Below are 13,534 nucleotides of genomic sequence, written 5' to 3' on the forward strand. Positions count from 1 at the left end.
AGTCGATATTTAAGTAACCGTAACGTCTGTTAGATAATGTTACCATGGTATTCTTGTATTACTAGTAAAATTAACAAAACACTGAATATATTATAGAAAAGAACTAGATACTTCATCTTTTAGTCCCCCTTCGCTCGAATGCAAAATACAAAGCTTTAGCTAGGCACTGTTTTGATTTTCTTAATTTCGAAGATAAAAGAGTTTCAAACTTATTCAAGGATGGCCATCGGCAGAAGTAGTTAGATAAATACTTTACACGCAAGTCTCTATTTAGGGCATATCAGAGTTTCTATTTGGTTCATGTTACAAAATCTACATAGTGGCATGTTTTCTTATCTCCCTGATTCAATTAGTAACTTATGTGATGACGTTCTGAATTTCGTGAAATTCTGTATTTGCATGGTATACATGAAAAATATTTCTCTGTACAGAAATCATGTTTGAAAAGAGCACTTAGGACTGTAAGCGGCTTGAATTGTTAATAAATATGCTACTGAAAAAATAGTGGTATAAAAATGTCATTCGTTTGATTTTAGTTTTAATGGAATATGGTATGTAGGAAAAAGAAAATATCACTGGTTGTAGGTGCCAGTAGGAGTATCTTGCTCGATGGTAAATGTTTTATATAAAGAGTTGGAGACGAACATTCTTTCCAAATTATTGTGTTTAACATTGTGTCAGTGGCCCTAGTGTTTTGCCTGCAATACTTGTTAAGTGAGAAAATGTATTTGTTAATTCGGTTTTTTAACAATATCTAAATGTGAAGTAATGATCTGCATAATGACTGTATTAACTTAACTGTTTATCGAAGACATATGAGCCGTGCCATGAGAAAACCAACATAGTGGCTTTGCGACCAGCATGGATCCAGACCAGCCTGCGCATCCGCGCAGTCTGGTCAGGCTCCATGCTGTTCGCTAACAGTTTCTCCGATTCCAATAGGTTTTAAAAGCGAACATCATGGATCCTGATCAGACTGCGCGGATGCGCAGGCTGGTCTGGATCCATACTGGTCGCAAACCCACTATGTTGGTTTTCTCATGGCACGGCTCATATAATAAACTCACACCCTGATTGTTTGAGACATGTTTCATTCCGCTTAATTATGTGTACCAAAATAGCTAAAGGTTACAATGCGAAGTTTGTAATAACAATGTGCTTCGTATTTATAAAGCTGTTTTAAAGTTTCATGAATTTCCTAAAATCACTTGTTGAAAAAAAGTTTTAACATGAAAGATGAATGATGTATTGAATAAACTACGAAGTCTGTTGCTCATGCAAATTACATTTCTGATTTTCTAGACGTTACTCATATATTTACGTCGTGTTCCTCTATATGTTCTAACGACTTAATTATTTACATCCTTACCAAAATAACTACAGTAATATGAAATATTTTACCGTTTGCCTTACAGAATATAAATCAAAGGGAATGTGTAAGCTAATATGACATGCATTTTGGAGAGATTTGATGAACTTTTATCTGTACTTTTATCCGAATTAGACACTAAAGTAGACATAGCAGCAATCAATTACTCAAAATATATATTATAATTAGATACTTGTGTCTTATTGCTCCACGGTTTTTTTGTCAAATCGTATGTTTCCTAAGAACAAATATAATATTCCGGTCCTTGCTTTTCAAACACTATTATGTTAAGCATTTTGACTCTTAACAAAAAATAAAAAATAATCTAGCCAAAGGTACCAAGAAGTCTTTTCAATTATTCCACACAGACTTTCTAAACTGAGTAATTTTGCAAGATTTCGATATTCAAAGGCAATATACAATCAGTACACACTAGATATACAGTAATACATTTGAAAAACAAGACAATTATATGGCATATACATGTTTTAAATATCACATACCATGTTTATATAAATTTGCAGACAGCGAGAGAACATAGTTCTTATGGCAAAGTACAACATACATTTTCTTTTCAAAACTTTTGAATATATATATTACTACCTTATCATCTTTGTCTTTCATTTAGCCGAAAGGGAATGAATAATTTAAATGTGATCGTGTAGGGCTAGTTTATCATTTAGGATTTGTTAGATTACTAGTAGCACATATAAAGAGTGACCGACGTTCGCTTCTTATCAATCTTCGGTTGTTTTTTTTTTTTTGTTTTTTTGTAATGTATGTCTAAGACTTTCTTCAGACCAGACTTACACATGGTCCAACGCATTTTCTCTTGCGAAAGATAAAACAAATAGGTACATAACCAATTTCCAAACACATGGTGTAGCCTGTTTCCACAAAGTTGGATGTTAATAGTCACCAGGCTACATAACGAATGCACAGCTGAACCAGCATTTTCCCATTTATATAAATCAAATATATGTATCATTTTTGAAAAGCAGAATATTTATGAAATGTCTATGGACCAACATATCATCCTCCAAATGTATCCATGTCTTTATTATAAGCATCTTTTATGTATATGGTAGTAACAGTAGCCTGCCTGGGTCGTCTCTGAAATGAATATAAGGTATAGATAAAGTGTTGTTTATTATAGTTTCGATTTCCTTGCGTTAGTATACCTCTATAATCCTTTCCGTTAAAGTCAGTCATCAGGTAGGATAGCACTTGGTAACCATTCCTAAACTAGCTGACGACACACCACCCTTTGATACGAGGGTCTTGAACCTTTGACTTTACCCACTGGGCCACGATGTGGTTAGAACTGTTTTACCATAGACTTCTGTTATAACATTATGGCGTGTACGGCCTTCCATAAATCGAAACCATGTATATCTGATCACATTTTTTCAAGAACTATCTTTGGTCCACCAAATATCGGACGAAAATATATGAATAGTGATACTTTATTTAAGGACACGTCACGGCTGAGATATTTATGCATTAGTGCAATACACAATCAGTATTCAAATTGTGTTTCCAATACATGTACTCATTTGATAAATCCTCAATATCTATGTAAAAATAAGGGATGTGCTTTGTATGATTGCAACAGTGTGAATTGCTCTTATCAGTGACAAATGACTGAAACAATAGGAATTCTTACGTGATTTGGACAGACAAAACGACAGTAAGGTAACAACATATTCTTTTATTGTTTTATTTTATGAGTTGTAAGCTACAATATAGAAGATCCATTTTAGAAAATCAAACTGGAAGGTAGAAATAATACACCTGTCAAAATTTGTCATTAGTTTTCACGAGCTGTCAAAATTATTTTTAACTCTCCATTCTGCATTGTTTTTATAAGTATCTTGGTAGGGCATTGTAGTGTGTAACTTACTTTACAATCCACACTAATATTTGTGCTTGAAATTGCTTTGTTGAGCTCACTGAAGTCACATAAGAATTTCTATTGTTTTAGTTTCTTGTCTGTAATAAAGGTACCAAACCTCAATATTATGAAACAAGAATTGTTCCTTTCTGGTGGACAAAGGGAACTATTTGGTTGAATCATAACATAACAATTTTTGGAAAGAACTGAATATTCTTTGTTTTCTACCATTCACCGGAAATTCAAAACGTGATACCACCTTAAGTTATTTTCGTGTGAATGAGGTGACCCCTGTTTAGATAGTTGGAATGGCTTGAGATATTCGTTTGATAAAACCTTTTTCCAATACACATTGAATATTGCAATTTTTGTCAAAATGTATAATAAACTACTGTAAATGCAGTATTCAATTTTTAAAACAATAATCACTTCTTGGATTTCTTTACATGACTGACCAATCATAACGGACAGACATTACCTTATACGCGTACCTTATTCTCAGTAGGTTCACTATACATTTTTAATAGGTTTTTAAGCCTAAATACACATGCTAAAAGAAGACATCACATTATAACATGATAAAACTCGAATATGATTAATAAAACACGATCTTCAGTCGTGTATCGGTGCATTTATAACATTTTTGTTCTGAATTTATGTTTCTGCTCATAACATAATTCGGACCATTATTCCGGCTTGTACTGACTGGCCGGTTTTGCTTTAAAAATGGGTAAGACGGAAGCTTTCGATCCCATGGAATGGAGGATTTTTACCTTGCTTTCTGTAAAATTCTAACATTTGATCTTTAGCATATAATAAACGGACCGCTTACTAGCTTTTTCAAAAGCTAACCTTGAGCTATTTATTTTATAGATGAAGTCTAATGTAGTAAACAAGTTGAATATTATACATAAAATCTGTGATTCTTTAAAAGAAGTAGTACATTCAGTCTATTTTCTTAGGATTCGTAAGGTCAATATTTTATGTGAATTAACATACTTTCCAAATTTAACAGCGTCCAGTTCAGTTTCCGGTAGTACTCTTCCATTAGCCTCTGGTAGTTCCTGTGACAACAGACCAGCTAGGACAGAAAGGCTACCAAATTCAATTGACTGCAACACCTCACCAAAGGGGATATGTATATATTTTGCCTGTTGTAAAACGAAAGATTTTTGTAAAAAGAGGAGCGTTTACAGTTGCACCTGATGAAAGTCTACATATATATTAAGATGTATGTAGAACTGCGATAACACATATTGATATCCCTCTGTAATATTACGAAATAAATTGCATACCAATGTCATTTTCCAAGAGCACTAACTTAACAACGAGAAAAAGTAAATGCTAAAATGTAGTGATTTCTACAAAAGCGATACAATATGAAAGTGTTTGTCATTTTTTTTGCAGTAATTTTCTGACATTTGCCATGCTATTGAGGTCAGTGACAAATGTTTAGTTTTGAAAGAACATTCAATGATAATACTCTTGGTAAGATAAGCCGAGTTGTAAATGCATGAATCAAATGATGAATGTCTGAATACTGTCTGAACTATTGAAACACTGGCGCCAGAATAGAAAGAAAAGAAAGAAAATGCATCTGTACATGTTATACCCTACCCCTAAGTATACTATAGGTTCTTATAGAATACCTATGGGTAGGGTATAACATTTACAGATGCATTTTCTTTCTAGTCTCGTGTCAGTGTATTGAAACACCAAAGAGTTTGATCTGTTGTCAATGACAATACAAGAATCAATCGTAGATTTTAAGATTTGTCTACCTTCACGATTTTACTTGAAATTTCATATATTCAAAATAAAATCTGTGAAAGGACCCTAAGATAGCAAATCATAATGGATATATATAAACTGGGCGTCAGTTCCTTGGTAACTATAATTTATTATATGTTCTAAAATTTACCTAAATTTCATTTGCCGAAACCGCTCATCATCTTTCAAAATATATTTTTTTTATTTGCATCTTGAATGCATTTTCGGTTTCAATCAATTTCATAATATTTTTCAAGGATTTGCCCAATTTTAACAGACTGCTATGAATGTTGATGTATTTCATTTTCTGAGTGGCAGCCAAGACATAGAAAACAACTATTTTAATTCGCAAATCATGATGGATATATATAAACTGAGAGTTAGTTCCTTGGTAACCATTACACATGATTTATTATATGTTCTAAAAATATATCCATTGGATAAAATGCATTTTAATGCGGTCACGTTGGCCGTGTGTCGGCAAAAATGAATCAATAATTAGCTGCAGTATCTATTCAAATGTCTGCATGCGAAATTTCTTGTAAATACATGTATTATTAATGAAATAGTAATACAATATAAACTGACTGATTAGGAATTTTGTTGAATGTATGTACATAGACAAAACGTGTGTATCAATCAGTTCCCTGAAAACCGCATATTTCTTCAAAAATACTCGTTTTAAAATTTGCCAAATGTAAGGACAGAAGGCCGAGGTTATTCTGTCGGTGTACTGACAGACGTCTGCCAAATGTGCACGGTAAGAATACAGAAATTTAAAGATTTTCCTAATAAATGGTGTACGAAAAGAAGACAAAATCCCAACACGATCACCGATTGCCTTATACTAGAACTTAGAAGGATTAATGTGGACTATATTTCGTAAGCCCCTTTATATTGCATCTTACTACAGACAACATGAACAGGATGAGGACAGTTAACAGAATTTCGAAAATCTTTAGACAAGGTCATTAAACTCAAAGGCAAAATTCGGATTGCCGGAGACTTCAATTTCCCAAAACTGTCTTGGGACCCCGAGGGCATGCCAACTCTGAAACCTGGCTGCTCTCACAGTAGAATTTATGAAGAATTTCTCTCTGTCATAAATGATTTCTCTTTCCAACAAATGGTTCCTACAAGGTTAAACAACACTTTAGACCTCTTCCTAACCTCAAATCCAACTCTGGTCAAGCATGTAAACACTATGGCGGGAATTTCTGATCATGATATAGTACAAGTGCACTCAGATGTTAAGCCAAGGTTAAAAAAAATGATACCCCGCCTAGTTCACTTATATAAAAATGCAGACTGGTCAAAATTTCAGCAGTTCATAAAGTCTAAATCCCCTTCCCTGATTAAAGGTTACAACAAACGGTCAGTCGAAGACCTATGGTCAGAATTCAAAGAGGTACTATTTGAAGGTATGAATCTATTCATTCCAACCAAGAGAATAGGCTCAAGACCCCAATTACCATGGATTAAGAAAAGGTATCGAGAAATAATGTAAATTATCACAATAATATTTCCAGGAAACCTTCCACTATTTAGATAATCTTTTCAGAAAACTTCGCTTTATCAAGATAATTTTTTTAAGTATCGCGATAGCTACCTAGCTATCTCGTGGCAGAAATATGCCACCATACTTTTTATCTAATCCATTGACTTTCGGGTTCCCTATACCATGTATACATTTTTCAAAAACAATACTGCCAATTTCAGAATAGCTCGCTGTTTCAGTGTTTGCATCATACACTTGTAGTCACTGACTGGTATCGATTTTCTTATCGTGAGTGGCTAATTTTGTAACCGTCATTTACATTAACTCCGCCCAAGTCGCGAGTCAAGTTATGTGGGTTTTTCCCATTAATTTGTCTTAACAACACAAAAATTGCCAGTCATACAATGTATTTATGGTTTTAAAACTTGATGATATTACAGTTTAAGTCGTATCTCAGAATCAGTTTCAAATCAAACATTTTTTTACAATCTGTGACTGATTACAATAACGTAAAACTGTCCCGATTAGTGTCGCATTATCTAAAAGTACTTAATTTTTCTGTCAGCGATGATAAAAATCATTAATCCATTATAGCCTCACTACAAAATGCAAATTAAGTCAGCGCATAAATTTTATACATGTAAAATTACACATGTGTTTTTACCACTTGGTCAGAGATCTAAGTTTACAGTACTAAATCATAGCCCGATTGGCATCACTTTTCATGTCAAAAATGTAAAATATTTAATTTAAACATAAACTCCCTGTTTAAATACGTTACTCTAGCTATAAAGGCAATAAACAGTTCTGTGAGTTTGAGATTCTACCAAATATTGGCTCGAATTATCTGAAATATAGCCGTGGTACATGGGAAGAACCCCTGCAAGAAAACGTCCAAATTTCTCAGATAAAGAGATGTGATCGGTAGCAAGGCTCGACCCCGTGCCCTCCCCACCCACCCAACTGACCAAATCAGAGATTACAGTGATTTCAAGTTAGCGACTAACCACTTGACTACGGGGATAGTCACTTGATGGATGGATACTACAATTCCTTGTTTAGAAATCACACGTGCACATTATTGCAATAAAGCAGAAGTCAGCATTGACTTAGGGCGACGAGTTAGACTAACAGCTTATTTTTACATCTATTTTTTCCGTTTGACTAAAATGTTCATGACATCACATACTACATGGTTTCTGTATGCAGTAATAATCTGACGGATTTCTATGAAAAATTTATAATTTTTGATATGGAAGACTTTTCCAACGAAATTTCAATCGATGACAATCCTTTGTTTTAATATTTTACACATCACGCGTATATATACAGAACTTACGTGTTTCAAAAGTGGACTCGTTTGAGAGAAAATATCGGTAAAAGTATTTTATCTTTAATTTCATTTAAAACTGTGATAGTAGAATTTGAATTGTAAAAGGCGATCTTGCATAGACTTTATTCACCGTTAAATTGCCTGTCACAAATACTAGAATTTAACGACCGTACCATTTGACAATATAGTCACATGTGCTTTTGAAAGTTTAAAATCATAACTATAGTTTTCCTATCATATCTTGTCCAACTTCGACAATTCTGGGCGTCGAACTTTGAAAAATCGAAATACATGTAGCATTTAGACACCAGACCCAGATAGACGCATAATTATACTAGTAGTGACCTCATCACATTGTATTTTACCGACAATCGGATTACATCTCATCATATGTAGCTTTTTACCATGTAGGAAAGGAAATACGTATTAGTTAAAACATAATTGAGCCGCACCATGAGAAAACCAAAATAGTGCGTTTGCGACCAGCATGAATCCAGATCAACCTGCGCATCGGTGCACTCTGCTCATGATTCTTACTGTTCGCTAATAGTTACTCTAATTGCAATTGGCGTTGAAACCGAACAGCATAGATCCTGACCAGACTACAGACGCACTATGTTGGTTTTCTCATGTCGCGGCTCATATTTTTTTGTATAAGTAAATGTTTCCGTTGTCATTTAAACAATGAGATTTAATAATGATAGGTTCTTCATGACATTTAATTTGACGGATTGTATATATTTCAATATAAATTAACGGATATCTAAGCTTGTGAAATGTAAATATTTATTACTACGTCGTGTGTTTCTGGGAGTGACTGATGAGCCCCGTTAGGCTAGGTTTCGTAATTGTATATTCAAACAGTCTTTTGATTTGCTGGGCCTTTTTGTGTTTTCATCGTTCTCAACAGCATGTATTAAAAAAGAACATATTATGTGTTTCCAAAATACCTTGCACAAATATGAACTTCCGCTTTAACATGACACTGTTATCTTACGTTCAAATTAATTAGATATTGAAAATTTATCATCTAAACTAACATTATGAGACCTTGAGAAACACTCAAGGGTCCACAGGACCTCCCTCAACAGTCACTCACCCATGAGAGTTGGCTCGACTGTCACTCACCTTTATGTATACAAATGGAATCTTTCCTGAGTAAAGACGTGACCGTTAGGTAACTCAATGAGTGGTGTTGGAGTATTGTATGTATCCTTGATAAGCCCATGGGTGTTGAAAGATATCCGTCATAAAATTACCTTGGGGCTATATTGCAACCTGTATTTGAAAGTAAATGGTGTCGATTGTAAAGATGTCAACTGCTACATTATCAAAGTTTATTAATAGTCATTAAATTTACAAATGATTGAAGTGATCGTTTACAAGAACTAGGAAAACAAATGATGAATTGTTTATGTTGGACTATATAAGGAGAGTTGTCATTCTACAATTTCGATACTTGAACTGTGCTTATCATTATGTAATACATTTGGAATGAACATTGAAAATGTTGACACATGATTAGATTGAAAGACACATAGATCTAGTTTTTTAACAGACTGAAAACTTTTTACACAAAACTTTTTTTTAACGATATAGTGACACTGCTACAGGTATAAATGTAAAGGAATATTGTTAAAGTATAATACACAATACGAGACTGTACCTACTCAATACATCACAGTGTTTGTTGTTACTTCTCAGAATGATTTGGTTTGAAAGAATCGAACTAAGAAATAATAAGTTTTGTTGTATTTCGTTTAGAGTACATTGATCAGTGTCAATCCTCAGACAGTTCAAATCTTTAATCTAAATAATTTTATGTGTATATACTGCGGACGTGTCACGCATTATGCAGGATTATCTTGAAATAAATTCCCGCAATATTTTACTTTTGTACCTAACCCTTTACATCGTTTTTTGTACATTTTAAACCACTGCGATCGATAGAAATACACTTTTGGGCGGAGCAAACTACACGCGTGATCCTCTCACTGATAACTACAGTGACAGCTACGTCATTTACTACATGCGTTTGATGTAAACGCCCATTCGGCGAGCTTTTCTGAAATTGGCAGTATCTGACTTGTGAGAAATAACCACAGGCACCAGTATCGGACCTGGGACAAAAATATGTTTGTTTTCATCCTAAATGAGTTAAAAATGAAAAATATGTAGTGAAATATGAGCCCCCATCAAAATATACATATGTCTTCTGAAGGCCAGAATCTCGAGAATCGAGCCTGCGAGCAATGGGTTCACTTCCCGGGCCGTTGTGAAATAAATTCTCTAGACAATTAAACAAACTACCTATCAATATTTCACGTGTACATTTAGCTACAAAATGAGACCGACCCCAAGTCTCTAGCCCTTCCCGTTCATGAAATATCTATCAGAAAACGAGTGCCTATCTGTTGAAAGTTCCAGGTAGATAGAAATGTGGCACAACGGAACGGTACGAAATCACGGACTAAAAGATGTTTGTCAGCCTAGCAAGGGTCAAATTCATTTGACATTAATAACAAGTATTACTAAATATGCAAATTATGGCCACTCACCACCGTCAGTATCATCTGCTACACGCGATATTTACTTTTTTATTTTTCCGTCGGTCTTTCAATTGTATTATCCGCCATTGAAACCGATACGATAATATCAGAGTAATTTTGTGCGAAACGATGCGGTTCTGCCGGAGGTGTGTCGCTATTGGCCAATCAGAAATTGCGTTTAAAAATACCTTACGAATTCTGTTCAATGGCGTAGCATTCAATTGAAAGACCGTGGAAAAATTTGAAACGCCAATATCGCGTGTTTGAGAAGCTACTGACGATTGTGAGTGGTCCTAGTTTATGTATTTATTTATACTATTTAGTATTTTTTATTGAATTTGACCCTTGCTTGGCTGACAAACATATTTTAGTCCGTGATTTCGTACCGTTTCGTTGTGCCACATTTCTGTCTACCTGGAACTTTCAGCAGAAAGGCACTCGTTTTCTGATAGATATTTCATGAATGGGTAGGGCTAGAGACTTGGGGTCGGTCTCATTTTGTAGCTAAATGTACACGTGAAATGGTGATAGGTAGTTTGTTTAATTGTCTAGAGAATTTATTTCACAACGGCCCGAGAAGTGAACCCATTGCTCGCAGGCTCGATTCTCGAGATTCTGGCCTTCAGTACACATATGTATATTTTGATGGGGGCTCATATTTCACTACATATTTTTCATTTTTAACTCATTTAGGATGAAAACAAACATGTTTTTGTCCCAGGTCCGATACTGGTGACTGTGGAAATAACGTCCGTATTGCATACCTGGCGATGCGCACATTCTATTAATAGAAGCGTTACAAATCAATATATTAAGCTGAATAGTGTTCACGGAACAGAAACTTGATAATGGTGAAGTAAGTTAGTTATTATTGTTTTTTAAAAGATTCATAACCAAAGTTTACCAAACGTAAATGATAAATTCAATGCAGCAAAATTTTTGCCAAACGATTTTTGGAATTTGCTTTTACTTGAGACCGGGAAACCTTGGATACAAATTTCCGTACATAATACGTATGTAACATTTATTTTGATGAAGTACATTTACATTTTTCAAACATTTTGTATAGCCTGGGTTACGTATTGTTTCAGACTGGCCACATGGTGTGTATTTTGGTACTCCCAGCTAAACTTAAATTCTTCTGTTGAACTTAATATTTACTTAGTACGAAGGGTTGACATGCCGGAGAATGTTCTAATTTGTCAATTTTTTATATCTACTTTTCTTCAAATCCGTTATAAATGTGTATGGTATATATTGATGTTTTGCAATACACGCGAATAGTTTCTGCGGCTCTGATCTGATCTGTACTCCATCTGTTCTGAATTGTATATTTTTCAAGACTTTTTGTAAATAGAAATTAATGAAATTCATTGCAACTGAAAGTTTCGGTTCGTGTACTAAGCTTTATTTCAATGGATGGGGAAGGTTGTCAATTTGGGCACATGTAATCCCAAGTTACAAAGATGCAAACCAACTTTAGCTAGGACATTTTAGGACAGGGATCTGAAAAGCCCGAGAAAATGTTCCAAATATTACAAATATTTCAACCATTTGAGAACCATTCAAATGTACGAAGTAAAGCAATTAGTTTTGGGTGAAAGTTGAGGCATAATGGATTTCAGTTTAGTAGATTAGCTTGGGCTTTTGCGGGGTATTGGAGTTCAAAGCAACAGTATGAAGTAAATAAAGTGGACATAGTTTACATACGTTTTGGATGTGGTTGACGGACTATTAAAAAAGATAGGCTTTCTCTATTCACACCCCATCAACCCTACCCCGATCCACCCTCTTTCGCTTTCTTATGTTACGTTGCAATAGTTTTAGGACAGCAAACTTTTCATTAGTATATATTTGATTTCTTTCGGTTTGTATTTACAAAACAAATGTAATACACCTGACCTGGCAGTTAGTACCTCATGCTTAATCTAGCTATACTTTTGAACCTATACAAATGTAATTTAGTTACTGGGTGTTTTATGCAGTAGAGGGGGTGATATGCACTAATTTTGTAATGCTGAATGTATAAACTGTAAGTTTCTATCTGACGTAACGGAACGGTGTATACTATTTACATCTGGTATAACACAAAATAAATAGATTGGTAAAAAGTAGACACCTGTTAAATGCGCATGCACAATGTTATTATGTAATTAAGACGGATTTTTTTCTAAAAATAGAAAGGCGTTGACTAATAATTTAAAGTTAAATGAAGAAAAACAATTTTACGACCTGGTGCGGCTTATTGCGCTTTTTTTTTAAATGCTGAATGCCAGGTTCCCGTACTTTCTTTAATAGTTACATGTAAATGAAACTTGTGTAAAAGGGAAATATACATGTATAGGGACGTTAATAAAATTAAGTTAATCTTTCGTACCGGCTGCCGATAAACATGAGGAACTTAAGTACATGCAATTGATCCACGGCGCATAAACTCCATACCACAAACCATTTTATCAAACATCAGCTAGTCTGTGTGCCAAATTATTTCCTTTTTGGTAAAGCATAGCGTATAAAACATTTGTAAAAATGGCACAATTTAAAAAAAAGTTTTACAAAAAGAGACAACCTCGGATTTGTTGCATTCACTTTTAATAGTAATTGCACTAAAATGAAAAATGAATCTAGATTACGGGTGAAAGTACAATAAAACTTCGTACTACTTTTCTAACAGATGTAATCAAGATAATAAAATATTGCATTGATTAGTACTACTTAAAGGGACTAGCCCAAACATTTAACGGCGAAAAGTAATATCTCTCAAAAATCCGTTAAAAGTGAATACTCTGAAAGTGACTAGTGGTTCAAACTTATTGACATAAGAGTATTGCAAGATATTGTTGTCAATAACCAAAAATATTGCGCAGAAGGTAGCAAACTGTTGCAACGCTTTTAAAAAGATGCAGAAAGTTTAACCCTATAGCTAACTTTTATTTTCACCTAATTTATCATTTTTCAGTGGCATATACACATTCTATGCCAAACTTTGTGGAAAGGAACATGTTGAAAAAGTTCACCCAAACTGTAGGCGACTAGCTTTAAATGCTCCATGTTTTTTTACGTTTCATTAAAGTTTCATATTCATTGTATTAAATGACTGTAGGGTAAGTGTGTTCAAGTA

This window comes from Mercenaria mercenaria, chromosome 4, assembly GCF_021730395.1.
Source record: "Mercenaria mercenaria strain notata chromosome 4, MADL_Memer_1, whole genome shotgun sequence".
Taxonomy (NCBI): domain Eukaryota; kingdom Metazoa; phylum Mollusca; class Bivalvia; order Venerida; family Veneridae; genus Mercenaria; species Mercenaria mercenaria.